General features: G+C 41.4%; 1 protein-coding gene across 1 annotated transcript in view; it reads left to right on the top strand.

The window, feature by feature from the left end:
• Positions 16,723–27,607, top strand: part of SULF1 (sulfatase 1) — a 192,387-nt gene continuing 181,502 nt past the window's right edge. The window contains exon 1 of the mRNA XM_018058433.1: positions 16,723–17,043. The gene's annotated coding sequence lies outside the window, so the exon portion shown is untranslated. The remainder of the gene's footprint in view (positions 17,044–27,607) is intronic.

The raw sequence follows: 27,607 nt of genomic DNA, 5'->3' as shown, positions 1-27,607 counted from the left end.
AATTCCTCAAGGGAACATTAATCCAAAAATTCTTGGCTGCTGTAGAAAAATTGCATAAACAGAGCTATCAGAGGATAGGAATAGATCTGCCTAGAAGTGTCTCAGAAAGCTTCCCAGAGGTATTTTAGCTGGGTCTGAAAGGGGAGATTATGTAAGGTTTTGATTTATTTTGCTGGTTTTCTAAAAAATTCAATATGGTGAGTGTGCTTTCCAGGTGACTCAGTGGTGAAGAATCCACCTGCCAATGCAGGAGCCACAGGGGACACGAGTTCAATCCTGGGTTGGGAAGATACTCTGGAAGAGGAAATGCAAAAATCTCTGGTACTCTTGCCTGGGAAATCCCACAGACAGAGGAGCCTGGTGGCCTACTGTCCATGGGGTTGCAAAGAGTTGGACACAACTGAGTACTTATGCACATGTACTTGCAACACTAAATAAAAAGGGAGAAATCAAAATTATGTATATGACTAAACAACAGCAACAAGTCTAAGATAATGCCTCCTAATATCATAGCATCTGAGAATCACAACTTCATATGAGAAATGGAGAGCCTAGTAAAGTTAAATAGCTTGCTCAACAATTGCTGAAGACCAAGCAGGACCCAGGGCCTATGGTTTGTAGTTCTCAGGACAATGCCTTTTGCATCAACTGTGTCATGTTAGCATCCAGGGGCTCTATTAAAACAAAAGTTTAGAATTGACTTTGTTGTTCAGTCACTCAGTCATATTTGACTCTCTGCAACCCCATGGACTGCAGCACACCAGGCTTCCCTGTCCACCATCTCCTGGAGTTTGCTCAAACTCATGTCCGTTGAATCGATAATGCCATCCAACCATTTCCTCCTCTGTTGTCCCCTTCTCCTCCTGCCTTCTATCTTTCCCAGCATCAGGGTCTTTTCAATGAGAATTGACTAGGATTGTCTTCATTTTACTGAGAAAAGACATCTATTCTCTCTGCTAATCAAAGATAATACTCTTGGAGGGTTGACTGTCCACTGCATACCAAGCTAAGTGCTTTTTGAGCTACCACAGTTAATATGAAAAGCAACCCATTTTACAAATGAGGGAATTAAACTTAAAGATAAGAATTTACACAATGTAATAGAAATGAGAAGAAGGTTGAAGCCAGGAGCATCTCACCCTATAAGACTCAATTCTGAAGCGTTCTGCTGTACTGATACAAATAGGGAAAACTTACTCTGTCTTGTTTCCGGGTCCTCCTACTCCCAACTGCTGTTTCCATAGGTTATGAGTTTTAAACAAACACGGATGGAACATTTGTGAAATGGGAATGTCTTATCTGTACATTTATAGTGGAACTTAAGCAAAAATATGAAATCATTTCACTTCTAAATAAAGTCATATATGTGCTTCTCCAAAATTATCAACAGACTTGAAATGTTCATCATCTAAAGCCAGAGAGGCAAATGCAAACTTTAATTAATTGTTAGGGGCTCCTGGAATACTGCGTTCAACATTCCACAGACTACTGTAAAGCCTTGACAAGATTCATAAGAAGACAGCAGCAATCTATCTATGAACTTCTAATGGTATAGGAACAGGGCATGAAAGATATGTTTTTTCCCTTTTCTGAGTGTTTAAAAAATTCTCACATCAAATTAAAGATAATAGAATGTGTTTCTATGTGTTCTTTCTAAATGTTTTTTCTATAGGTGTGACCACTTGTTTGTTTTTTTTTTACTTTAAAAAATAAGATTCTATTAGTGTTTTATTTAAGGGATGTTGTATTTCAATAAAGAACAACAAGAGTAAATAAATACTATTATAACAGCAGATATTATATTAAATTAAAATGCCTTCAATAGAATAGTTGGAACCTCTATGGTGATAAGGGTAACAATAACCACTTTAGACAAAGATCTTTGAGGGCAAGTTTGGTGGCCAAAAAAAGTGTAAGAACTAGTATAGTGACCATATTTTCTAAACCTAAATTAGAACATACAATTCCAAAATGATGTTTTAAATAAATGACTGTGTTTAATAGTGTAGAGATATTTTGCAGAGATTTAAAAAGTAAACAGCATTTAAGGAGGTTTTAAATATAAATCACCTTTATATTTAAAGTGATATTTAAAAGATATACAAATACATTCTATTTGGGAATGATTTTGGAAAATGCCAGACTGTTGATTTATATAGCAGAAAAAGATTTTGGAGCTGCTGCTCCCTGATTGCTCCAAAGAAAAGTCCTTCCACCTTGCCAGACCCATCATCTCCTGAATCCTTCACCTTCTTTAGCTTCTGGCTGATATCCATAAGTAGGAGATCAGCTGTTCTGGTCAGCTAGAAACATACATTTCTCTCCAGGATGAGCTGATAGACTTAAGAGCAAACTGAGTCAGGTTCTAAGGGTTCGGTTTCTAGAGATAGATACAAGGATGTTACTTCCTATATTAGCTGTAATCTCAGGATCATCCCCATCAAAATGGGAGGTTCTTACCCTTTCATATGCTTGAAATTCCCCCTCCTAATCACTCTTTCAGAGGAGGCAATGGCACTCCACTCCAGTACTCTTGCCTGGAAAATCCCATGGACGGAGGAGCCTGGTAGGCTGCAGTCCATGCTAAGGGTCGGACACGACTGAGCGACTTCACTTTCACTTTTCACTTTCATGCATTGGAGAAGGAAATGGCAACCCACTCCAGTGTTCTTGCCTGGAGAATCCCAGGGACGGGGGAGCCTGGTGGGCTGCCATCTATGGGGTTGCACAGAGTCGGACACGACTGAAGCGACTTAGCAGCAGCAATCACTCTTTAGGGGTGGCTTCATTTTAACTTTGGTTTTCATTTTCATTTTCCCTGCTGACCAGGCAATCTGTTATTTTCATGAGTGGTCTAGGAATTCTCCAGTAGAGTATGAATTCCTCCAAATCCCAGCTCTATTATCCTTGCTCATGACCTTTAGCCCCAGTCTAAGACTTTTTCCGTCGTCTTCCACGTTTAGCTTCAAGACACTCAGCCAAACCCAACAGGACAAAGTCTTTTAACTTTGGCATTGTTTTTTGGACTTCCCTGGATGATCATTTTCTCTTTTTTCCCACAATAAATATAAAATCTGGGTGCTAGTACATTAACTAAGCTGAACCTCAAGGTAAACCAACTGCCCTTCTTTAATGCCCATGCATAATCCTTTCAGTTTATCATATTTTCCTGCCTCTTCCTACCCTGTTAGATATTTGTGCTTAAAGGTAAAATCAAGCTTTTCCACTCCTGGATTTCTTTCCTCCTCTTCTTTGTTCCTATGTTGAAATCTTAATGGTAGATTTGTGACGTCACTCTCGATTCTTTTCAGATGGTTTCTCAAGCTGATCAAAAACAAGGTGAAGCCAATATATGTTAGTAAAAAAGTAGATCTTCAAACAAGGAGATGGTTTAGAAAAAAAGTATAATAACAACACTGAGGATACAAAACAACTATAGGTAAATTGCCTTTTCTCTGTATCTTAAAGTCTTTGATCAATTGTGCCAATGTATGAACATTTGAACTCTAAAGAGGCTAGGCAGCTTTCTAAACCCAAACATCAAAAGCTTTGCTTTTGTTAGAAAAATTTAAATCCATGATACTTTGAAAGGATCTGAAATTCTCTAAAATGAGGTCTAATAATAACCTTTGCAAGCTGAAAGGAAAAGAACAGTAGGTTATGTGGCTTCTTGCTACCATTTTCTCTGGTACATTAGTTGTCCAAAGATGGCATTTTGGCTTGTACCAAATAAAAGGGCAAAGGTTACCAAATGCAAGCCTGGGGAAGCCAGAAGAGAGAACAGCTATTACAATGGAGGGGGAAATCCAAGCTGTCAACTCTGAATGGATAGAAATAGCATGTGTGAAATTGACAAGCAGCAACAGCATGGCACCTTAAGAAGAGCCAGGAAAATTCTGCCCACGTTCCTATTTACTATAGTAGAACTGCAGTTCTGTGGAGGCTTATTCGAAATTTGTAGAGATAAATGCCTGGGTCTTTGATAACTTCAGTAATATCTGGTTGTTTGTTTAGAAAGAAATGCAAACAAATAAAATATCAGGGTGAGAAAAAATGATACAGAAGAAAACAAAAAAAAGAGAAAAATCAGCCATCATTCAGCTTCTCAAAATGCCCTGTTAACAACTGAGCCTATTTCCATCCTCTTACACACATTGTTTTACAAGGCTGAAACTGACTTGTATACATAATTTTGATTTCTATCTTTTTATTTAATTTCATATTCTATTTTTCCATGTCATGGAAATGTCTTCATAACCACTGTTGTTAATGTTTGTAGAATTTTCTGTTGTATGAAATCAGTCCTTAATTTACTTAACTATGTTTAATTCAACAGCCCTTTCTCCATTTCTTTGTCATATTCCAATATATTTTTCACTGGGCAACTAAGAGTGAGCATTTAAATACTCAGAGTTGAGCTTCTTACTCTCCTTTTTAAATTGCACAACTTATCAGTGCTCATAGAAAATATCACTATCCTTAGCAGGCTTCGAGGGATTTTTAAGTCCTTGCTTCTGCATCACTATCACCTGAGAACTTTGAAATGCAGAATTTCCAAATCTTCCCAGAATTACCAAATCAGAATCTGTGCTTTTACAAGATCCCAAGTGATAGCTGAGCACATTAGGATTGAGAAGGGTTGGTCTTCATGGTCTGACTCCTGTCACTGCGCTAGCCTCACTGAGGACCGGCTTCCTCAGGGCTCCCAGTGATCCATCAGCAGAGACGTACCCTCAGCCTCTCACTCATCACACCCTTTCCCAGAGCCTTTGTGGGTAACACAGACCAAATGTTTGTGTGCCCCAAGATTCATATGTTGAAGCTCTAAACTTCTCCTGTAAGGGAAATTAAAGTGGAGGAAGTCTTGCTCAGGCTTCAGAAGCTGTCAGCTTCTGAAGAGCAGGCCTCTGACCTGCCTGGACACTGCCCCGATTCCATACCTGCCTTGAAGCACAGCAAATCAGGTGGCACCATAGATAAAAAAAGGTAGTGAGTCTTGGAATTCTTGAGCCCATGAGGGTCTCGCCAACCCCCCAGGGCCTAACAAAATCCTATGACTTACAAGGTGAAACAAACAGCATTGTAAAAAGGTTAAATTAAAACCAGAGCTGCATTTTTCCTCACAAACTGATAACAATATCAGTGTGCAGCCTGTGATCATAAGTGGGGGTCCCCAAAACTGCAGTTTCAAGTCCTACTCATGGGCTAGACGTACCGCCTGGGGCATTTTCTCAGTAGGGACTCCAGACTGCTGCTAACAGGGGACTTCTCAGCGCCGTCTAATCTGGATGTTGGTCGGTCCAATCTGAAGATGTATGTGCTCTTACTCTTTTCTATTGTTTCTATTTCTCTTCTTTTAAGGACTACATATTGAAATTAAGTCAAATAATCCTCTATTAAATACTGAACTTGTTCATTGTCTATGATGAGTGGTTTATTCTGTTAACAAATCCTTCGAACCTAAAATGAAAGTAAAACTTCTGGCAAAACACCTCCCCACCTCCATGTGATGGTATCTGAAAATGGGGGTCTTTGGGAGATAATTAGGTTCAAATGAAGTCTTGAGGCTGGAAACTTCATGATGGGATTAGTGCTTTTATAAGGGGAGATAACAGAAAGCATTCTTTCTCCCTCTCCCTCTCCTCCCTCTCTCTCTGGAAAGACAAAGAGAAGGACGCTTTTCAGAAGGTAGGAGGACAGCGCTCACCAGCACTGACCACACCAGGACCCTGACCTTGAACTTCCAAGCCTCCAAAATTATACAAAAATACATTTGTGTTTCAATACATTGTTGTTTAAACCGCCTAGTCCATGGTATCAGCCCACGCAGCCTGAGCAGATTGAAACAACAGGTGTGTACTGTGCTCTCTGCCTAGGAAGATCTTCCCATGACTGTTTACCAAAATAACTCCCACTTGCCCTTCAGAATGCAGTTTAAAGTGGGGGTTGAGGGGAAGCCTGTCTAGTATCTTAATATATAAAGAACTCTCATAAATCAACAAAAATAAAAGAAATCAATTTTAAATGAACAGAAGGACAGGGATAGACATTTTTCCAAGAAGACAGACCATTGTCCAACAAATACATGGAAAGTTGCTCAACATCATTAGTTATCAAGAAATGCAAATCTAAATTACAATGACACACTGCGTCACACTGATTAGGATGGTGGAATAGAAAGGTAGGTAGTTAGGTAGATAGACACCAACCATTGGTGAGAACGGAGAGAAACTAGAACCCTCATACATTGCTGGCAAGAATATACTAGGGTACAAACACTGCAGAAAATCAATTTGATGATCATTCAATAAATTATACATAGAATCACCATACAACCCACTCCCCAATTCCACTTTCAAGAGAAATAAAAACTTATGTTCACACAAAAACTTGTACACAAACATTCAGAGCAGCATTATGCATAATAACCAAAAGGTAGAAACAATCTAAAGGTCCACCAATTTATGACTAATTTAAATGTGGTGTAGCCATACAATGTAATATTAGTTGACCATAAACAGGAATATAGTACTGATACAGACTGCAGTATGAGAATATTATTTTAAGTAAAATAAGCCAAACGTGAAAGAACACGTATACTGTGTGATTCCATTTATATGAAATATCCAGGGTAGGCAAATCTTTAGAGAGAAAAAGCAAATTAGTGACTGCCAGAAGCCGTGGAGAAGGAACCATGCAGAGTGACTGCTTCACATAGTTTGCTTCATGGGTGTGGGATTACCTTTTGGGGTGATAAGAATATTTCAGAATTATATGGTGATGATGGTTGCAGAATATTATGAGTATAGTCAATGTCACTGAATTGTACAATTTAAGATGATTAAAGTGATTTTTTTTTAAATGGATGCATGCATGCAGGCTCAGTTGCTAAGTCAAGTACAATTCTTTGTGACCCCATGGACTGTAGCCCGCATGGACTGTAGCCCACCAGGCTCCTCTGTCCATGGAATTTCCCAGGCAAGAATATTGGAGTGGGTTGTCATTTCCTTTTCCAGGTTATCTTCCCAACCCAGAGATCTAACACCAAACTCTTGCATTGGCAGGTGGTTAGTATGCTAAAATAAACATTTACAGAAGAGGAAGAAGCTTAAGGATAAAAGATTCAAGCTGGGGGACAAATGAAAACAAAGAGGTGAATGGGACTTCCCTGGTGGTCCAGTGGCTAAGACTCTGTGCTCCTAATTCAGGGGCCCTGGGTTTGATCCCTGCCCAGGGAACTAGATCCCACATTTAATGAGTTTCATGTTGAAACTAAAACCTAGCTCAGTCAAATAAATAAATAAAAAGAAAATACATATTTTAAAAAAACAAATAGATGAAGAAAAAGAGACCATGACAGAAGAGGATATTTTTAAAAATAGCACTTGTGTGCTCCTCTGCTCAGTCGTGTCCGACTCTTTGCAACCCCATGGACTGTCGCCCTCCAGGCTCCTCTGTTCATGGAGTTCTCCAGGCAAGAATACTGATTCGGTTGCCATTTCCCCCTCCAGGGGATCTTCCTGACCCATGGATTGAACCCGTGTCTCCTGTGGGTCCTACAGTGGCAGGCAGATTCTTTACTACTGAGCTACCTGGGAAGCCCAAAAATATTGTTTATTTACTGTGAAACTCAATCTTCTTCATTTTTGTACAATATTTAATATTTGATAATCAGATCTTAAAATTCTCAGAATTCTCTGCTGTCAAAAAAAAGTGCTTCTTTCAAACTTATTCCCTGGGCACAGACCTGAGGTTTATATCCTTTCTCCCTCCCAAGCTTCAACTTTCCAGATATGAGGATCCAGGAGGAGTTTGTATTTTTAGTTATCACTTTTCTCCTGAGCTCAGGGACGGATATTTCCAGCTCTCTCCCCATCATCTCATACTTAACATATTCATAATTCCACCCTGACTACATCCTCCACCTCCCGCTTTTCTCCTGTACCCTCTTGGCTAATCCTCTGAATTTACAGAATCCAAAACCCAGGAGAAGTGAGTGAGTCACGACTCTGAAAGGTTACAGTCTTCTTTCCCTCAGTATTTTCCTTCATCCAGGATCTCCCATTAGTCAGTAAGTTGTGTTGACCTTTCCTTCAAATGGTCTTTGTATCCACCTGCACCCTTCCATCCCCTCTGCCAACCCCCCAGATTCAGCTTTTCGACACCTCTTGCCTGAATCCTCTGGTAACCTCCAGGCAGGTCTCTACAAACACATCCTGTCCAGTGGCTTAGGGAGCATGCCTGATTCCACAGAAAATTTGCACAGAAACGTTTGGGGAGGTCATCAAATCAGTGGCAGTAAACAATGTGTGAGCCAGCACAAGCCTCTAGATCCTGAGGCCATGAGGAAAGCAATATAGGATGCCCTTCAACATAATCATGTAGTCCCGCCCCCAGACTGTCAGCAGGGCCATTCGACTGTATGAAGGGACCAAACAAGGGTGGATGCCCTTACACTCGCACTGCACAAGCACAGCTCCGACTAGGGTTTGAAGAAGTGCACAATGCAGGTACTACCTTTCCTCCTCCGACCTGGTGGGTCTGATGTTCTGCAACATCAGAACAAGAGAAATATGGGATGTGACCCAAAGTGAAGTGTCCTAGGATTGTTTGGGGGGAATTGGGGAGCTACATTCGATGGGATATGGCTGCTTAGAGGAGGGTCCTGGAGGAGCACAGGGGTAATAGAAGACTTTAAAGTGAACTTAGAGCCTCTCAACATTCTCATTTCATGGATAGGAGAACCACATCCCAAGAGTGCACTGCGATGCTTCGGGAATTGCTCAACCCGTCAATGGGGTTGTTCTTCTTGTTTTAGTCGCCAAGTCGTGTCTGACTCCTTTGCAACCCTATAGACTATAGCCTGTCAGGCTCCTCTGTCCATGGATTCCCCAGGCAAGAATACTGGAATGGGTTGCCATTTCCTTCTCCAGGGGATCTTCCTGACCCTGGGATCAAACCTTCATCTGCTCCTGCTTGACAGATGTATTCTTTACCATTGAGTCACAATGCAGGAGATGAGAATTTGACCCCTGGATTGGGAAGATCCCCTGGAGAAAGAAATGGGAACCCACTCCAGTATTCTTCCCTGGGAAATCCCATGGACTGAGGAGCCTGGTGGGCTACAGTCCATAGGGTCAAAAAAGAGACAGGCACTACTGAGCAACTAAACAACAACCAATGGGGAGCAGAGCCCAAATGGAACTAAGATGATCTGCCTCCCAAATTAGTGCTCGATTTCTTTCCTTTATGACTGACAGCATGCGTGTGTGCTTAGTAACTCAGTTGTGTCCAATTCTTTGATATCAGCCTCCTCTAAATAGCAAAATACTCCTAATAGGGTAACATTTGAAAAACTATTAAAGCAGCAACATCGTTCACAGCGTTCTGCCTTCCACAAGCTCCACTCCTGCCGATCGCAGAGGTGAGACAACTGTCCAAGGCCTGCCACGCTTTTCATCTCACGATCCTCAGAGGGTCCCACAGGTATTCTCATGGGAGCAGGAGGGAGGTCTCATGGATATTTGCGGCCTTGTACACCAAGAAGCCAGAAATGTAAAACCCATCTTCTGCTCACCATCTTAGCAAAGGAGACAGCGATGCCTGCAAGTCTTTACGTTAACGCTTGTTATGTATGATCACAGAGTTACGGATGAAGTGGGAAAGGAGCACAAAGGAAGGCCTGGCTGTCTCTGTCCACGAACGCAGAAAATATACACAGAAGTGACACCTGAGCAGGACCTTCCAGGACAAACAGAAGCTGTACAACCAGACAACAGGACAGTATATGTGTTCTGGCTACATGGCAGCATCTTGATTTTGGATCTCGCTCCCAGCTCTTCGATCGGATTCACTGGAGAACAGTGCTTGCTATTCTTATCACAAGCTCTAGGAGCATTGTTTCAGTTTGTACAGAAATTCCCAGTCGTCTTAGTCCTCATCTGTTACTTCAAGGAAAGTGTTTATTATCAAGGCAGAGAAAAGAAAGTCTCTGGTTTGGCAACTCTCATATACTAATTAGGCAAATATACACACTTTTTCCAGATTCTGCAATGGTTTTCTGTTCTCCTGGCCTGAAATTTTTTTTTCCTCTCGATTGTCATGAAATCCTAGATTCAACCCAAGCCTCTGCACGACAACTGTGTACACTCCACCTAACCTCTCCACAGCCATGACACCTGACTTCTTGCCAATCCACTTAAATTCTGAAAGTGAAAGTATTAGTCACTTAGTCGGATCCAACTCTTTCTGACCCCATGAGCTCCACCAGCCTCCTCTGTCCATGGGATTCTCCAGGCAAGAATTCCCTGGGAATCTGCCATTCCCTTCTCCAGGGGATCTTCCCAACCCAGGGATCAAAAACAGGTCTCTCGCATTGCAGGCAAATTCTTTACTGTCTGAACTACCAGGGAAGCCCAATTAGTGGTCTTCAAACTCTGTCTCTCTCTCCTTGCTTCCCTTCCCCTTCCTTTTTTGCATCCTGACTCCACTCCCTAACCCTTCCTCCTCATCTTGACTCTTCTCATATGTCCTTTTCCTTGACTGCATATGGCCTTGGTTGCACTGAGCATCCACAAATTCAGAGTTTTGATAGTATCTCCAAATTTGATTACATTTATAGACCCAGAAGTACTCTGGAAGGATTGGAAAAAGATGTTTTTCATTCAACTTTAATGTGTGTCTTGTTTCCAGCCTGTGCTCTCTGTTGTGTACAAAGAATTACTATATTTGATATATCTTATAATCCCAGTTATGAATGGCACAATTATATTGCATTATGTATTTGTGGGTTACAAGCATAAAGTTTCCAATATAAATATATACCACACTTAATGTATACCACAACGATGTATGAAGTTATAATAGTCTCACTTTTTAAAAAATATGCTAGGAATTTTCCTCCAAACTTATGTTCTCCTAGACAACATTATCACTAGCAGGAGTCTGCCAAATTTGGTCCCCAAAAGCCACTTCAGAAGTGAGGGTGAAAGAAAGAAGATGGAAGAATACATTCATTTCCAAAGGTATATATGAAGAAGTTGGGGGCTGCCTGGATGCTTACAAAATAAGTGTACTGCCAACTTCAGCTTTAGATTAATTTACATTTCTAAACTTCATATAAATAATACAGAAAATACAATGTCCAATTCACTTTGGATTCCTGGTGTCTGGAAACCTAAGAAAAAAACGTCCTGATGACTCAGTGCTATAAATGTGGTTATCTTAGAGTCAAGGGTCAGAAGCCTAATTGATCTACAGTTCAACTAACTCATGCAGCACAGAGGAATCTCACTCCCCAGTTTAGTGAAAGGTCAATTCTAGGCACAGGTTGTATTTGATGTCTTCCCACCCCTCTTTCTGTCTTCCCTGCCATCCCTCCCACATCTTCCTCCCATGCCAAGTCCAATATCCTCATCATGAGTTGGCAAATTTCTTCTCTGAAGAATTAAGGGCAGATGGTTTTTGTTTCTAAAACTACACCTATTAAACCAGATAAATCTCCATCCAAAGAATTTCAGACATGAGAGAGGTCAACAGGGCTAAGAATTTTCTGTGAGGATCAGTTTCCTTAAATTTCCACATTATAGCTCTCAGGATATATATAATACCAAGCTTCCAAGGTGATGCTAATGGAGAAGAACCCATCTGCCAGTTCAGGAGACACAGAGAAGCAGGTTCCATCCCTGGGTCAGGAAGATCCCGGGGAGAAGGGAATGGCAACCTACTCCAGTATTCTTGCCTGGAAAGCCTCAAGGACAGATGAGCCTGGCGGTTTATGGTCGATAGGGCTGCAAAGAGTCGGACACAACTAAAGGAACTTAGCACACACACAAGGTTTTTGCAGTAATTCTCTGGGCTATATGAGTTAGGAGGATTTCAAGATGAGGAGAAGCATCAAAACATTTTAGATCCCCAAGGTTCCTATGTTAAAGATTGTGTAAGCAATCCTCTTCCCGTCTCCTAGAAGGCGGGGCTTCTATGTCGAGCTTGATATTAATATTATACTGAGCTCATTTTAATGAGGCTCAAATAGCAGACACAGGACCCTGATGAGTTTCCTTTTTCCTTCCTTTTTTTCCCATGCAACTACTGCAAACCATAAGGACAGTATCTTGAAAAGTCAAACTTGGTGTCTAATATTCCTGATGACATGATACCATGAATACCAGAGAATAGTAGGACTTCCCTGGTGGCTCAGACAGCAAAGAATCTGCTTGCAATGCAGGAGATGTGGGTTCAGTCCCTGGGTTGGGAAGATCCCCTGGAGAAGGGAAAGGCTACCAACTCCAGTATTCTTGCCTGGAGAATCCCGTGGATAGAGGAGCCCAGTGGGCTACAGTCCATGGAGTCGCAAAGAGTTACACACAACTGAGCAACTAAGCACCAACGTGTGTGCATGCTGAGTCACTTCAGTCATGGTCATCAGATCTCACTTCTGGTCCAAATGAAGCATTAGAAAATCATGCGTGGGATTGTCCTGAGAAAATAATGTCTGTCAAAATTCCCCTGGGATTAATTAAGAGTTGGCAATAATGGATTAAAGTGGTGTTTAATGACTGCCGTGCTGGATGCACATGTATATGGAATCTAGAAAAATGGCACAAATGAACCTATTTGCAGGGCAAGAATAGAGACACAGACCTAGAGCACCGAAGTACTGGGGAGATGCTGAAGATCTCGGAGATTGGGATTAAGTCTGTACACTGCCATGTGTGAGATAGATACCTAGTGGGGAGCTGCCGCATAGCATATGGGGCTCAGATCGGTGATGACCTAGAGAAATGGGATGGAGGGCTGAGTGAGAGGGAGGTCCAAGAAAGAGGGGACATATGTATACATCTAGCTAACTCACTCTGTTGTACAGCAGAAACTAACACATTTAATGCAACTATGTGTTCTGCCTAGTTGCTCAGTTGTGTCCAACTCTTTGTGACCCAATGGACTGCAGCCCACCAGGCTCCTCTGTCCATGGGATTCTCCAGGCAAGAATACTGGAGTGGGTTGCCATGCCCTTCTCCAGGGGAATCTTCCCAACCTAGGGAATCAAACCCAGGTCTCCCTCATTGCAGGCAGATTCTTTATCATCTGAGCCACCAGGGAAGCCCATGAATACTGGAGTGGGTAGCCTATCCCTTCTCCAGGGGATCTTTCGGACCCAGGAATTGAATCCCAGTCTCCTGCACTGCAGGCAAATTCTTTACCAGCTGAGCTACCAGGGAAGCCCCCCAAGAGCAACTATATCCCAATTTAAAAGAAAAGAAGAATAAAATAAGAATTGTGTCCAAATAAGTAAAGTCAGTACAAGTTATGAGATCCCTTGAATTCTCACAATTTCAAACTTTTGCTGAAAGTCCTCCCCCACTTTCCACGGGATGCTTCTCACACTAATATCCGGGGACCCCAGCAGCATCACCTGCCAGTGGCCCCGGGGTACAGTGTAGCCTATGACAACCAGGCTGCTGCAGATCCTGGTCCTCCCATCTCCACCAAGGCTCTGGAGTAGCAGACTTACTCACCCTCCCTCATTATTTGTTTACTGAGCCCAGGGTGGGATTCTCGGCCAATGGGCAGCACAAGGGGGAAAAGAACCATGGTGTCTCAAGCGCATTAAATCTTCATATTAGACCTCTGGCTTGGTAAACCCTTCTGCTGATTTTGTTCTCTTTTTTCCAAGCATGACAAACAAGTGGTTTTTCTTTTTCACTTTAATGATTCTTTAGACAAAAAGGAGTCATTTCAAGGCTTTCACCAAGGCTGATAGGTGTTTCTGTTTAATGAGGTTTTTATTATACTGTATTGGCTTCCCTGAAAAGAAATTACAAGCAGCAAACAGATGATAATAGAACAAGGCTGGAAGAAACAATAACCAAGAGAGGGAAAAATTAATGTGGCAGCAGATGCACGCGTTGTACTCAGGGATTAAATGCCACTTCCATTCTCCTTTGGCCACTATTGTACTAGTAATAAGGTGGATGTGGGCACTTAGGTGCCGGTTACATGTGTGCAAAAGATATGGATATAGATATAGACTCAGCTGAACTGCCAAATGTGGAGGAAGAAGGGTGGCGAGCTCAGTCTAGACAAAGATGAGTGAAGCTCAGAGTACCGGTTTACAAGGGCTGGTCGGTTACCATGGAAACTAATTGGAGCTAATAAGTAAAGGGACATTTTAACTGTGGGAACAGAAGAGGAGGGGCAATTTTTCAATATTATCGTTACCTACAATTAGTCTATCATTTTAGGAGTGGCCCTACTTCACTCTTATGATGACGCTATACCCTCTGCATACAACCTCTCCCTGAATCAACATGACATTCGAAAGCCGAATATCATCTTTTAGAACGTGTCATATTTTAGGTTTCGATCTTTCAAGACAGAATCAATTTCACTTTTTTTTTCCCCCCTCTTAAAAAATAAACTGTTTGCAGATGGCAAGGGGGAAGGAAAGGAGGTAATGGAAAATTCTTAACTTTTAAACTGACACTGCTGAGCACTGGAGCTGGTTACAGAGACAAGGGGAGCTCGGATCTTAGCCTGCAGCACCAGCTTCAGGCCTTTGTTTGAGTTGATTTTCCCTAACAAAAGCATTTCAGAACATCCAGCCCAAAATGTGTCGTCGTGGGCTCCTTTTACAATCCTTTTGAAAGGTAATGTTTACAGACACAGAACAGGGCAAGAATTAAGATCATAGCCAAAGGGCAGGATCTGTTGCTCCACATTTTTCATTTTAGAGCAAGTTTTAAGTAGTATAACAACTGATGCTATCCATAAAAGAGAGGCAGTGACTGAGGCTTGAGGAAAAGATTGACCATGGAGAAGAGGATAAGTACTCAGAGTTCAAAAGCTCTTTCTACAATAGTGTGGCTCAGAGCCCAGGCTCATTGGGGAAATGTCTCGCAGAAGGTGTATTACCAGCCCAAGGTGGACAACATGTGATTCAACACCTTTACAGTTTCTTAGGTTTTACTTTTGTAACTCAATTCAGTTTAAGAGCAGGTAAACTACCTTAATAACGTCTCCAGGGTCTTCAAAATCTACGCAGTTGAAGTAATCCAGATTTTCAGACATGAGTCTGGTTGGATTAACCCAGAGAAAAAAAAATTTTTAATGAAAAAAATTGCCTTGCAATAATTGGCACTATTAAAAATTTTATGGTGCCGGAGGGAAGCTTTAGCCCGGTGGGGCCACTTGCCATTGTTGAAAGTTTCAGTGTTGATTATGTATCTGGGTTTAACTGATTAGGAGTAGTGGTTTAGTGAATCTCTTGGATATGGTGAAATGGACACCTCATAATCACTTCTGGGAAGAAACTGAGCCAATGAATCAGAGCTCCAACTTCTAATATTGGTTTTTGTTTGTTTTTGTTGTCTTTTTCTTCCTTCGTCCCTACAGCCCAATTACAGGAAAAATTGATTGTCTAAAAATAACAGTTCTCTAACCTTGTGCTTCAGAAAACTGTACCAGGTGTCATTTTTAAGTACATTAGTATAATATCACACAAAAAGTCCTGAAAAAAAGTTAGTCAATTTTGCTACATATTGAAATAATTCTTTGTATTAGATATATATTTGTAGTCTAGACTTTCATACTTTAAGCAAGTTTAAATGGGTTTAGGGTCTTTTTTCCCCCAGTGATCCCTCTCTCAGTTCAAAGAAATTCAAAAAGTGCAATATTTTAAATGTTGGCTTCCGCAGACAGGGAGTTGCTAATATTTCAAATTCCTATTTTGTATTTCAGATTATCAAAATTCCTTAGAAGTCTGATGGAATTTTTTAAAGTTGGTATAAGATTTTAAGCGATTACTATCTCCAGATAGCTCTTTAAAAGTATTGTAACAACTATAGCCATTTTCTGCTTTAAACTGCTATCAAAGTAATTAGTTCTATAAAACAGTTCAGAGAACTCAAAAAGAAAATAAATGCACAGAAGAACAGAAGGAGGAGGTACTGAAATGGCCCCAAATTGAAAACATTTCAAAGCAAAATTGTTAATGAGCTGTTTGAGCTATATGGACATTATATGTGCAATTAACTAGAAGCCAATAAAAATAATCAATAAAAATAATCAATGACAGAGTGCAGCCCCCTGGTACCCAGCGCTTTTCACAAAGAGATGTCTGTGAAGGCGGCGAGTGATTCAAAAAAGCCACCTTTATCTATGGGCGCGCGTTCTGATTTACACGAGTAGAAAGGAAAATGATTTTCATTGAGTGTTTCTGAGGTTCAGCCAGTGGCAAACGGTGAAGAGCTGTCTGTGGGAAGAGGGAAGTTTCTGCTCTTAGCTGCGCCCCTTCCCCCTTCCTCCCAGGAATGTTGGAGGCAGCCGCGATCTCATCAAGGGAAGGTAGGAGTTTAGATTTCAAAACGTAGATGTCACATTTCGGTGTAAACGACTCCTACATGAACACTTTATCAGTATGTCAAGATGAATTTTTTATCTCCTGGCGGAGAAGGAGATGGGAGGGGGGCGGGACCTCGCTTAGAAGATTGCGCTCCCTAGCTTGGCAGGAAAAGTTTTTTGGTGTTTTTTTTTTTTTTTTTTTTTTGGCTTTTCTGTGCATCCTACGGAGGGTCCCCATCATCCCCGCGGGGCGCACAGGAGTTGTGAAAAGTACCGCACAACTGGCCTCCGGAATAATTCATCCCCTCCACCTTCTCTTTAGCGCCTCCCACTTCTTCTCTTTTTATAGCAGTTTCTTTCTCTCGAAAAATCTCAGGTTACTTGACTGGGAGTTCTCAGACCTCCAGTTTCAGCCCTGCCCTCAGCCTCCAGTCGTTGAGAGAGAGACACCCAGCCCCAGCAATCGGATTGGGCAGCCCGCCTTGACACACCACTGTGCTGAGTGCTTGAAGACGTGTTTCACCAGATGGTTGGGGTTAGCGTGTGTCATCACATTCGAGTGGGGATTAGGAGTAGGAAGGCTGCCTTGCCGGAGCTGTGTGGTCTTCTCCAAGGGAGAATTGCGGGCAAGAGAACTCCTTTGCTCCGGGGAGAAGAGGAGGAATTCGTTTTCCGCAGCCACGAGAAAAGCAGTGTTTTCAGGTAAAGTAAAAGACATTGAATGCGCCTCTCTCTCTCTCAACATACTTTTGAATGGAATGCTAGCACAGCACACTTGTCAAACCCAGTCGTTGCGCTCCTCTCAAAGCGGCTGCTGCACGGCTGACACAGCTTGGTGCTTGGCTGTCTTTACAGAACTAACTCTCCTCAAGCCTTGCTCCCGAAGGTGTAGCTAAGAAAATGTCTTTGGAAGCCTGCTTGTCCCCCACCCTTTCATATCCCCGTTGCATATTCCAAACAGGAGCTAGACGTTGTTCAGAAGGGATGGAGAAGTCCAAGAAAGCATGTCTCTCAGCTTTCGAAATTTACCAGTCACTTTTAAACTGTTGCATTTTACCACCCAAGGGCTCAAGGTTCTTTGAAGAGTCTATTTGCTGGCAGAGATGGAAAAGCTTTCTTCCCCAATTTTTTTTGCACTGAGTTGAGGTGGACCAAAGTGTTTTCAAAACCATTTGGAGATGGACTCTAAACTTGGAAACTCCTTGAGGGGCTGCCTTCAAAGCAGCTGAGAGTGGCTTTAAAACCAAAATGCTTAGAGCTAGAAGAAAAGCAGAAAAGGAGGAAGTAGGAAAATGGTTTTTTAACATGGCCCTTTTGCAGCTGCAGGGGAGCAGATGGAGGTAATTCATTTGCAGATCTGTTTGTGAAAGTTTTACAAGTCACTGAAAAGTAAAGAAGCACCTCTAATGGATCGTTAAAGTCCCTACATTTATGGGTTTTTAAACAGGCTATCTGAAGTGTTAATTAAATGTAAATAGGTTTTCTAGCTTGGTTATAAACAAACTAAAAAAAAAAAAGGTTTTAATTACAAGTTAGCCATTGGAAATGAATGGTCATCTGATAATACAAAATGAGTTGTCATGTTATATGTGAGTAGCCATTAATGTAACCACTGTTGAAAGCATCACCAAAATTAAATTGAACTGGATGGAGCAATGGGGGGCTTAGATCTGATGCTTAAGTTGTGGTCTAACAAAGGCCTTTCAAGTTGATGCCCTGTTTTTATACAGGGATAAAAAAAAAAAATTTCCATTTTTCAAGTTAGTGATCCAGCGAGGTGAATCCATGTGTTACTTCCTTTGCACCCTTACCGACTTGCCTTCCCACATCAGTGTTCAGATACCTGTGGTGCTTAAGAATTCCTGCTCCTATTGGACTTTCAAACTGAGTAGACAAACCCAATACTGTCCTCACCCTTGGCAGGTGAGAGATTCTATGAATAATACTGTATATAAGCTATTCTGAAATAAGAGCTGTTTTGTAGGTTGAATAACAGGATTTATGGCTAATGCTCTGTGATATCTGTATTTGGGTGCAGAAAGATGCTTGAAAAAATTATGTTTCAAGTCACATTGCATATATTTTTTTGGCAACAAGAGAGTTTATTTTTTAATCCTCTTTGTATTTATTTATTTTTCTTTTCCATTATGGTTTATTAATCCTCTTTTTAAAAATTAAAAGAATGTGAGATCGCTGTGTCTAGTTGTTAAACAGAGTGTTCTCTGAAACTGTTTCAAAAGTCTTCTTCAGTGAGGAAACATCCTCAGAAATAACCAGGCAGTTATGAGGACTGAGTAAGATCCGATTCCCAATATTACATAACCCAAAGAGAACTAAGTTCATAAGCTGAAGTCTTTTGGAATTCCAGTCATTCCATTTTAGCTTTACAATGGAACTGGGGTTTAACAAAATAAAGACAGAAAAGCAAACTAATATCTGGAGTGGGGTCAGGATTAGGATAACAGACACAGCCTGGAGCAGGTACAGCGCTGGCTACCAATGCCACTTTTCACAGTCACAGAGATATTCCAGGAGAAAGTCAAGGCCCTTCTCACCGATAGCTCTTTCTCAGGGAGATATGGTTTGATGGCCTCTAACAAAGGCAAGTCACTGATAAGCCATGGGACGCCCCCCATCCCACCCCACCCCACCCCCCTGCTCCCCGCCCATCCGCAACAAGCATAAGGTGCTAATACTATAGACTGACCACCAAGCTGCCTGCTCAGGATTCGGGCAAAATGGGAGAATTCCCCTGTCCCCGCCCAAAGTCAGTTGTCCACAGGATTTAGGCAGGATGGAAACAAGAAAGGAAGTGTTGAGAAATAATAAATTCACACCTTGAGAAGGCAAAGTTGTATGTTCCTCCCTCTAACAAGGCTAAGGTAACATGAAGTTACTTAATGAACCAAAAGGATCTGTTTCAAGACAGTGCCCGCAGGGCAATTCCCGTTTCTTGTCAAAATCGAAATCCAGTGTTCCAGATGGAAAACATTCAGAAGCGTATTGACACTGACTTCCACATACCTCTGTTTGACACTTGGTTTCTTCCTGACAGCACTTGTGTGGGTAACACACGTGAAGTTCCCATCAGTGTTCTAACAGCTGTGAAAGTGTTTGAGCACAGGGTGTTTCTCCCAGAGAGGTGGAAGATCCCTGGGGGGCATGAAGGGGAGACTCTCAACTTGCCCTGTGGCTGCAGCCTGTGACCCAGGCACGCAGGAAGGTGACAAATTTGAGGCAAAAAGCGATCTGAAAGCTTGATCCATTAGCTTACGAAACCCACTGTGACAGTGTTGTGGAAAACTAAAATCCGTGAATCTAGGCAGTCACTGAACTTGTGGTAGATGATGAGCGAGAGCCTTCATCAAAGAACTAAAAGGGCTCTCTCTGTGCTCTCCTCCTAAGGAAATTTATGTGACTTCAAGCAGATTGCTGTGGTCATTTCCATTGTAATAGTGGCATGTATGACACTTTGCATTTCCTGTCTTAAGTAAATACCCATATGGGAATGGATATGGGGCTTTGTTCTTTTGTGTTTTTTATTTCAAATGGTTTATTCTTTAGGAATCCAGAGAGCAGGAATTCTGATACTGAGTACTGAGATTTTACCAACTGTTGCCATGTGGATGAGGCCAACCAATGGGTCAGATCGGGACATCTGGTTCTTTTTCCCCCATGCAATATTTTTGTGTGTGCAGAGAACATGTAGTAAATTTAAGGGAGTTAAAATGTTTAAGGAGCTGACTCTAGATAGATTATTATTTTTAATCATCATTACTGACTTTGAAGAAAAAGAGGCTCATGGATGAAATTAAGTCTATAGTGATATGGCAAATTTACCTTTCCTTTAGGTTAGATCCATGCTGGGGAGAAAGATTTGAAAGAAGATATTTTATGGGAAAAGTTTGTCCTGAAATATGTTTCTCATTTAAAATATTTTCAACTCTATTTCAATATGCTGGGAAGGAAGGCTATTCGTCTGTTAGCATTTTTTTTTTTTTTTTTTTGCTCTAATATTCCTCTCATCCCTACAGCCAAACTGCCATCAAATCCCGCGAGTCCTTCCTGTAAAGCATTACTCACATCTGGCCCACAGCTACTGCTCCAGTGCAATGATCCCCTCACACATGGGTCATTACAACAACCTCTTAACGGGTCCTCTTGCCTCCACTTCCCTCCTGTCCACCAGTTGTCGTTGAGCTTCCTTAAAAAAAACAAAAACAAAACGGCTTCCATCAAAACATTTCTCAGCTGTGACTTACCAGATGGACTGTCACTGTCCAAAGGCAAAGTTTGAGTCACTGTCCACAAGATGAAGTTTGAATTTCTCAGTACGACATGCTGGCCCAACCTTCCAACTGTGGCTCAGACAGGAAAGAATCTGCGTGCAATGCAAGAGACCTGGGCTCGATCCCCGGGTTGGGAAGATCTCCTGGAGAAGGGAATGGCTACCCACTCCAGTATTCTGGCCTAGAGAATTCCACGGACAGAGGAGCCTGGCAGGCTACAGTTCATGGGGTCGCAAAGAGTCGAAAACGACTTGAGCGACTTTCACTTCACTTCACTTCCAACTGTAAATCCCTACAGCAACAGAAGTCTACCCTTCCCTGTGACTCAAGTGGCCACGTCAATGTCCCCCACTTCCTGGTCTCTTCTCTTACCTCTAACCACTCCAGTTTTCCATCTTATTGTCTGCAAATGAGAGTTTATCATTACGTGTATTCCTTCTGGTTCTATGTTTATAAGCCTATGTGTAGGACATCCTCAGCCTCTCTAAGTTCCACCTCCTCCAGGAAGCCTTCTCTGACTACCATATATCCCACTGAGGTTTCCCATCTCTTGGGGCTGACCATTAACACAATTACCTTGTTTCTTTACCCTTGCCTTTTTATCACTTGACTGCTCAGGTAGGGTGAAGTATCCTAAGACAGGAACTAGTCTGGTCCACTTTGTGTCTCATTAAAAGATGTGTGTCAACTAGCTCCCAGGGTCACTCAGATATACAAGGCACTCTTCTAATTATCCCACTTTAGAGTCATTTGTTGGCTCTGATAGCCTCCTCTCCATTCATAAAAGAAAAAGGAAAAAATGGTAAAACTTGACTGGTTGTATTTGGGAAATACAGCTTAGGAAAGATGCCACTTGTGAAATGATTGCCCCAAATTAAGCTCGACTATTATCTGAACTGCCGCCCCCCCAACCTATTTCAGTTTTCTATAACAGTGGCAGGAAATTTTGCTATGGTGTGAAATTTCAAATACGATTTAGGAAGCAGAACAGTCTTTGGGTTCAGACAGACTTGTGTTGTAATTCAGGTACTACTTCTCACAAACTGTGTGGTTTGAACAGATGACTTAACTGTTCAGCTCCTTCTGTAAAATGAAGAGGAATACATTCTTTGGGAATGTTGTGAAGAAACCTACAAAGCACCTAGCTCAGCGCATGTGCAATAAACAGGGGAGAAAGAAGGTTGGTAGATACATAAGCAGATGTAGGTTTAGGATGCGTGACTGTGTTCATCTTGGTCATGTCAGTCACTCATTCTGTCTATTTAGAGTGTGTCTTCTTTTAGCCTTTTTCTCTGCCACCAAAGGTGGTAGTGGGGTGGAAGTTGGGGAGGAAACAGGGAGCAGGAAGAACTGCTTTTAGCATTTAGGGGATTTGGAGCAACTGAGTTAATGGACCCATAGGGACAATGGTGACAGCTGAATACCCTTTGGAGGGAGGAGGGAGTCCTGGGTCCTGCATTAAAGGATAATAAAGAGCAGACGCTGGGCTGCAGGGCTAGGGGAACAAAGGGCCTAGGCAGTGGACCCCAGCAGGGAGCTGAATTCACCAAAGGGTCATGTGCTTCTCTTCCTTCCCCTTGCCTCACTGTTTGGAAAGAAATAATAACTTGGCAAAACATTGTAGAGAGTCAGGTCAAGCTTCCAGAAGTAATTGGTAAAGCAAGATACCATTTAGATAAAGCAAGGTGCTTGGACCTTTGCTGTCCTTCACCTTTAAAGCAAATTGAACAAAAAGCTGAATGCAATCAGCTTTAGTTCTGGCCTGTTCCTAAACTCTGCACCCACCATCAAACACTGAGTCGTCTCTCTGTACCCTTCCCCCAGAAGGACAGTGGACCGACCGAGAAACGATCTCACAAAGCACTAAATGCCACCTAGCTTATACGTCCTAGGACCCTGGTCATTCAGTTTTCAGGATCTTGAGATAGATCAAAGAATATTCTTTGTACTCCTGATCATCTGGTTTGCACCTGCCCCAGACCAGGGAAAGGAAAGAAAATGAGAGTCCTATAAATGAAGGGCAAGGCAGGATTTCTGGAGATGTCTCTCTCTTACCAGCAGAGACAACTATGCAACTTTCAAAATGAAGCATTAACAGTTACGTGGCTGAACCTCATCTCCAGCTGGAGCAGATACACTAGATGCCCAAAATATGTGATTTATGTACTACTGCACAACGGTGCAGTAAACCTTTGTTAATTAAAAAAATGTAGCTCTACACTTGACTTTCAAAAGCCAAATCTTTTCTTATACTCTGATCTCCTTTTTACTCCACAACCACAGATCTGTAAGGAAATATTTCTGCATATTTGAAATTGTGGATCTAAGAAACTCTGAGCCATGCCACTGTTAATTAACTAGAGAGGGTGAAATCAATGTTGAATAGCTATGCCGAAAAAATGAGCAGACACAATGTGTTTCTGTGTGAGAAGGTAGTGTCTATCCAAGTTAATCTACAAATTTCAGGTAGTGTTAAATTTTCACACAAGACAGTTAGATGGTTGACAGAGGGCACAGCATTTGGCAACAAGTTAAGAGCCCCATTGGCTCTGGTTGAACATAAAATAAAGATTCAAAAGTTTATTTGGCTGATAAACTCATGAGCAAGACTGGACACTTGTGTAAGAGAAGAACCATAGTAAGAAGGGGGTTTGTTTTTATCTCATATACAATTATGTTATAAAAGTACAATAATTGAATTTTCTCTTCCAAAGCAATTGACTCTGAGGTACACATTCATCTGCCTTCATATATTTTTGCTTTTGTTTTATTCTCTTCAGTTTTTTTACTCTCCTCAGTCTTCATTTCTGTTCTGTTGTTGTTCAGCCGCTAAGTCATGTCCGATTCTTTGTGACCCCTCAGACTGCAGCAGCCACTTTCCCCTGTTCTTCACTATCTCCTGACGTTTGCTCAAATTTGTATCCATTGAGTCAGTGATGCTATCTAACCATCTCATCCTCTGCCGCCCCTTCTCCTTTTGCTTTTAATCTTTCCCAGCATCAGGGTCTTTTCCAATGAGTCAGCTTTTCGCATTGGGTAGACATATTGGAGTTTCTGCTTTAGCTTCAGTTTTTCCAATGAATATACAGGGTTGATTTCCTTTAGGATTGACTGATTTGATCGCCTTGCTGTCCAAGGGACACTCGAGAGTCTTCTCTAGCACCACAGTTTGAAAACATCAGTTCTTCAGTGCCCAGCCTTCTTTATGGTCCAACTCTCACATCCTTATATGACTACTAGAAAAACCAGAGCTTTGACTATACAGACCTTGGTCAGCAAAGTGATGTCTCTGCTTTTTAATATGCTGTCTAGGTTTGTCATAGCTCTCTATCCAAGGAGCAAGCATCTTTTCATTTCATTTCACTTCATTTGTTGTTCTGGTGTTGGCATTGTCCAAATCTTCAGCTCAGCTACAAACTGTGGTTGCTAGAAAGAGGGTCTATTGCTACAATGAACTGAAACCTTGAACTAGTTTTTGTTCTTACTTTGTTCTGCTTTTTCTCATCTGCAAATAGAGCTACTAATATATGCAGCTTTTCCACTTCATGGAATACATAATAGGCCTGAAACAAATTTATTTCAAGAGCTCGGGAAAATTCTCCTGTAGTCATTTCCTTGATAGAGCCTCCAAATACACCAATCTAAGCATCTCTTCATTCTTCTGACTAATAAGAGCATATTCTTAACAGACAAAATAAAAATCTGAATTTCAGGGGGTTCTGTTTATTGACCAGTTTTGTGGTATGGTGTTATAACTCATAGGCAACACCTGCTATATTAACTTAAAACTGAAGATCAGACTGTTATGAGATATTAGCTCTACCAGGGTAATGATGATAACAGATGAAATGGATACAAGACTGTGCATTTCTTGGTAAGTTAACATAAGTGTACACCTGTGGTTATTAGCCTCAAACTCCTATTACTAATTTGGCTTAGCATCAAAATCACCTTTCTATAACATAACATGTCCTCTGAATAGACTTCCTGCCAGTTTCAAGCTTCCTCCTTAACCTTCACCTGCCAGTAATCAGTCTTCCCCTGAGTAGAATATCCTAGTACACAGATGTGCTTGGTGTTGCATCCATAAATTCTGGACACTTCAGCTTTTAACTTTCATCTGCGAGAAGTGCATCTTCCCCCCAAAAAGGCCTCTAAAGTCATGTGCTCCTTCCTTCCTCTTGAGAGCTTTCACACTGGCAAGATCTGGATACAGCAAATGAATAAAAGCAAGGGGTGTATAACACTTTTTTATTTCCAAAGGTTTCACATGTGTTATCCCATTCACGTCATATATGGTATCTATATTTAGTAAAAGAGACTTGAGGGACAGACTCAATATCAAACAGCTTAAACTACTTTTTGGCAGTTGATCCGTTATCCTAAGAAACAGCCATAGGTAACTTCTAAATAAAACCAAAAGAACAGACTGAAAGCTGTATCAATGTGCTAATACGTGGTGCTGGTAAAGAATCCTCCTGCCAATGCAGGAGATGCAGGAGACCAGGGTTCGATCCCTGGGTCGGGAAGATCCCCTGGAGCAGGAAATGGCAACTCACTCCAGTATTCTCGCCTGGGAAATCCCATGGACAGAGGAGCCTGGTGGGCTACAGTCCATGGGGCTGCAAAGAGTCAGACGCGGCTGAGCAACAGAGCATGTGTACTCAACAACCTCTTGTGTATATACTTTTATCCTAGTGCTCAGAGGATTACAAAATAACATAGATACTATTCCTTCCCTTTAGGAATATCTAGTTTAGCTGTGAGTGGAAGACATGCTCCCCCCTCCCCAAATTGTTTTAGTAGTAATGCAAAGAATTTTGTGGTCAAGTATCAATTATTACTACTAATTAAATAAAAAGGATGTCCACAGAGCCCCCTACTGGAGGAGCTGGAACCCGAGCCAGGCAAGACTTTTCTCCACGTCATTAAGCAGATGAATCAGAGCAGTGATTCAACTCCATTCTTTGCAAAATCTATGGAGACAATTCATTTACCCTTTTTTCCTCAGTTTTCTTCTCTGTCAAATGGAGATATGATGATCACAAAGTGTAGAAGTTTCAGTAGAAATAATAAAAGTAAGATATTGTACACAGCACCTAGAACTTAGTAAGAATTCAAAGAGTTGGATGCTTTTTCCAAGATGGCAGGAGGAACCACCTGAGTTAAGGCTGTTAAATTGTGCATGTTATTTGCAAGCCAAGACATAGTATTTCTGAGTCAGAGGATGTGCATAGATGCAGTTTGGGAATATATGATAAAGGGAGGTATTTGGCAGAGGAGAAGGAAGAGGAAGGAAAAAAGTGATGGAGGAAGAGAGAGAAAAAGATGAGAAAGAAGGAGGAGGAAGAATACAGTCCTTGGTTGCCTCTACTTTGTACCCTTTTTTATTTCAGTCTTTTTTTTTTTTTTGGCTGTGCTGTGTGGCATTCAGGGTCTTAGTTCTAACTGGGGATCAAACCTGTGCCACCTGCACTAGGAGCTTGGAGTCTTAGCCACTGGACCACCAGGGATGTCCCCCCTTTTCTATTTTAAGCACATCATGTCAGCTGAATTAGGCCAGATTCCAGAGTGTCATGACACATCAGGACTTCGGCTAGTGAGGTTTTATCTATTTTTGAAATAGATGCCTTAGGATGTTTAAGCAGTAGATTTTTCAGGAATGGGGAGAGAGAAAGAGATGAGTGCAGGGGGAACACTCAATTGGGAGTCCAAAAAAGAAAATGAAAAATAAGTTGCTGTTCTCATCAGTAACACTGACAGTGAGGAAAGGATGGGTGTAAGAAACATTGTGAAAAGCTTGGCAATTAGTCAAATAAAAGACAAAGGAAAGACAGTGACAAAGAAGACACAGGCATGAAGCCCAGGAAATCAGGGAGTGGTGACATCCCTTAAGGAAAATAAGGATGCTGGAAGTAGAATTTCATTTGTAACACTATACATATCCCAGGCTATGGCTGGGATAACTTTATAATGCAACACGGGTAAATACATGGGCTGTGTGCCGACTCTCTGTGACCCCATGGACTATAGCCTGCCATGCTTCTCTATTCATGGAATTTTCCAGGCAAGAATGCTGGAGTGGGCTGCCATTCCCTACTCCAACATGTGCATCTAAATGTTTAATAATATAATTTTGAACTGATAAAATTGAACTTTCTGATCATCCGTGGACATAAGACAGAATATACCACTGTGATGTTTTTTATGACATATTCCTCCTTAGATGAAAAGGATCTTTTCTCAAATTCAGAAAATAATTGGCTCAATAACTCTCCTAGTGTTTTTAAACTTTAGGGAAGTAAGGGATTTCCAAGTCAGAACAACAAACTACTTGTGCACAATATCTATAATTCTCTTCTTTCAGCTAAGAAAATGTTAGTGGAGAGGAACATATAATTTAAAGAGTAAAGAGGCAAGAAGAGATGAAATATTTAAGTTGCTTCTGCTCATAAAAGTTCAGCTTCTAACTTGGTTGACATCCTTTTACAGAATGTGTGAATGACTTATTTTTCAAATGATATAGACACTCCCTTTTTCACTCACTACAATGGCAAATCATTCTTAATTTAAAGCTTTGAGAAAGATTTTCCTGACCTCCTGCTTTTCTTTCTATCTCTTTTTGTTCTACTCTTAAGTTTGTCACATTTCATTTTAAGCTTCTCTCCAAAAACAGGAGGGCCATTCTTGATACTAAATCAATGAATACTTTTCAGGATTAGGTATAATTTTATTAGAGGTAGAAGATTATATTTGCCATTTCACACTCTTGCATCAGATGTGGGGGGGAGCAGGGCAGCATGATTGAAAGAATACACTGCTTGAGTCTGCTAGATCTGGGATTTAAATTGCTAGAAATTTGTGGGAATAATATTGACCTGGGGAGACCTGACAGCATTTTGGTTCCTCAAAAGAGACTTGGGTTCTGTTCAAATTTTTAATGAAGACTTTGGCCCGTTTTATTTTACTCAACTGAG

Source organism: Capra hircus, chromosome 14 (genome assembly GCF_001704415.2).
Source record: "Capra hircus breed San Clemente chromosome 14, ASM170441v1, whole genome shotgun sequence".
NCBI classification, from domain to species: domain Eukaryota; kingdom Metazoa; phylum Chordata; class Mammalia; order Artiodactyla; family Bovidae; genus Capra; species Capra hircus.
Note: the sequence above shows the minus strand (reverse complement) of the source record. Positions and strands in the feature narration are given on the sequence as shown.